The sequence below is a fragment of the Gossypium arboreum genome, chromosome 12 (assembly GCF_025698485.1).
Source record: "Gossypium arboreum isolate Shixiya-1 chromosome 12, ASM2569848v2, whole genome shotgun sequence".
NCBI lineage: Eukaryota > Viridiplantae > Streptophyta > Magnoliopsida > Malvales > Malvaceae > Gossypium > Gossypium arboreum.
Genome location: NC_069081.1, coordinates 102,077,353 through 102,080,187, shown reverse-complemented (window position 1 = coordinate 102,080,187; position 2,835 = coordinate 102,077,353). Strand labels below are relative to the sequence as shown.

Sequence of the window (2,835 nt, the reverse complement as noted above, 5' to 3'; positions counted from 1 at the left end):
GATCAAGAATCCAAAGAAGAACGAGGAAAAGAAAAAGTTGCGGAATAGTCCCAAAATTTCAATATCTTCTACAAATTAGCCGGGTAAGTTCATATGGTTGAACTTAGATGTTTATTTGTGAATGATTGAAGTATAAAATGTGATATTATATATGAAATTTTTGTGGAATTGTGTAAATTTTGTTAATGAAAGAATAAATGTAGAAATGCAAATTAGGAAAAACGCAGGATTGAGTACGTTCGTATCGTGACGTGTGATGAATTGACGGATAAGACCATGGTTGTTCCATGGCAAAGTGTGAAATGTAGGTATGGTATCATCCATACTGAGTTGTGAAATGTAGGTATGGTATTATCCATCTTGAAGTTGTGAAATGTAGGTATGGTATTATCAAATCCATCTTGAGTTAAGAAATGTAGGTATGACATTTCCCATACCGAGTTGAAAAATGTAGGTATGGTATTTCAATGAGGAAAACCATCTTGAGTTGTGAATCGTGGCATTGAGCAACGACGTACTCAATTTCGTAAGCCGTTTCCTAATTTGATTATAAGAAATAAAAAGAAGTGATCCAAATGAAAGAGATTGAGTAGTTATTCTTGTTGAGCTCAACTATGTGAATTATTATAACAATGGTTGTGAATCGCAGGAAACTTTAGTAAATGTTTTGGTATTGTTCGGAAATATTATGTTTGGTAAGCATTACTTTTAACCTATGAACTTACTAAGCTTCAATAAGCTTACTTGTGTGTGTTTAATATTTTTATGTAGATTGACTTGAAGTGAAGTGGGTAGATCGAATCAACACAACAAAGCACACTACCCAGGTCAATTCCGGTAGCTTTTGTTTTATGTTTGAAGATTTATATGGCATGTATAGAGTTTAAATGAAGTGAAGTAAAGATGTTATAAACTAGTTAACAACATTTTGTACTAAAACAGTTTTTGGTTAGTAGCAGTAGTTTGAGTTTGAAAATTTACCATAAATCATGAAAATCTAATTAGAGGTTGAATAAAATATGAAATTAAATCTTATTGAATCTAGTTTCACATAGAACAAACAGTGTAAGAAAAAGGCTTTCATATCAGGAGATATTTGAATTTTTGTGAGACAAGGTCAGAGTGATTTTGAACTCCCCTGTTCTGATTTGTAAAAATCATTAAAAATTGTAAACAATTAATTAGGAGTCATACTATATATGTATGGATTCCTTATTGAGTCTATTTTTAATAGAAATAAACTTATTGGTTATTTGAATTCTGTACATGGAGAAATTTGGTTCGTAGTGAACAGGGGTCAGAGCAGCCGAACCCTGAAACAGGGGAGACTTCAACTAATAAACTGTACAAATTGGCCCAACCAAAAATTCTAGAAAAAAATTAGTAAGTGGATATATGAGCCTAAATTTGGGGAAAATTTACGGATTTAGATTTCGAGTTTTTTAACTCGAGATATGATTTTTTTGCATCTGTAACGCAGTTGGACAGCTTGTCTGGAAAGTGTGATATAAATTGTTTGAATTTGTTTAAGTGCTCAAATAAGTTTAGTAATGCCTCGTGCTCGACTCCGGCGACGGTCTTGGGTAAAGGGGGCGTTACAATATTAACGTCATATTTCTATGGTACTGCTTTATTGTCCTTCTAGGGGAAAGGAGATGGTACCTCGATTATCAATTTTGGTTTCACCGGCTCCTTTTTCGCGTCGTAATAAATTATTAACGGTCGGTCGGCACTATACGGAAAACCTAACGATTAATGGTCAGAGGCGCATATTTCTCCTCCATCGGCCTCTTCGCCTTTATAAAAGATCTCAATCTCTTTATTATCCATCATGTTTTGAAGTACCCTTTTAAATTCCTCACATGACTGAATGTTGTGCCCTATGATTCCATGGAAACCACAAAAACGACATTTTTTACGAGATTACCGTGTATGACGAGCAATCCTTCTTAACCAGTGCCTCCCAGATTTTCTGCAGAGGCGTCCTTATTTCTAAAACACATCTTCTGACTTGCCATTCATCTTCTTTCCCCACTGTGTTCACATTCCCTTCAGTATGGTTAGGGAACGGGTTCCCAGTTGCATTACTGGCACTATCGAATCGTAGGATACCCGCATCAATTAGTCCTTGAACTCTCCTTTTAAAGGCTAGGCAATTTTTCGTGGAATGTCCCTGGTTTCCTTTATGGTATGCACAACTAGCGTTTGAGTCGTACCATTTCGGGTATGGGGGCCTCAATGGTGCCATATAATGCGGGGATATCAATTGCTTCTCCAAAAGTTTTGGGTACAGTTCCCCATATGACACAGGAATAGGGGTAAATTGTGGTCTCTCGGAATTGGGTTTTGCTGGCCTCTGCTCGTTTTTGGGTTGACCTTGGGCGGGTATTGTATTTTGTGGGAATGTGGCGGTTGGTCTCAAGTTACTTATGGCGTAAACGGATTAAGAAGAGTAAGGAGGCGGTGTTTGGTAGTAAAGGGTTTGAGGAGGGTAATAGAAATTCAGAGGTGGATAATTTCGAGGTCGGGGTTGGTTTGGATATGGGTTAGGGGCATAACGACTTCCCATTCCCACCATGTGGGTTTCTGGTTCTTTCTTCTTCATGGGCGCTGCTCTTCTTGAACATTCTTGACCTTTCATTCTACCGCTCTTGACAGCATTCTCTATAAGCTCACCGGATATTATAATATCCGCAAAGTCTTTCGTAGCACTACCCACTAGTTTGTCATAAAACGGTGCTTTTAAAGTATTGATAAAGAGAACTGTTATCTCCGTTTTTGTTAGTGGGGGTTCCACTTGAGCTGAGACGTCTCTCCATCTCTGCGCATACTGTC

The 2,835-nt window shown here is 37.4% G+C and overlaps 1 long non-coding RNA gene across 1 annotated transcript; it reads left to right on the top strand.

Annotated features, from left to right (window-relative positions):
- Window positions 1-939, top strand: LOC128285291 (uncharacterized). Its single transcript, XR_008275766.1, has 2 exons — window positions 1-83; window positions 772-939. It is a non-coding gene; the product is annotated as an uncharacterized LOC128285291 (long non-coding RNA).
- The last annotated feature ends 1,896 nt before the right edge of the window (window positions 940-2,835 follow it).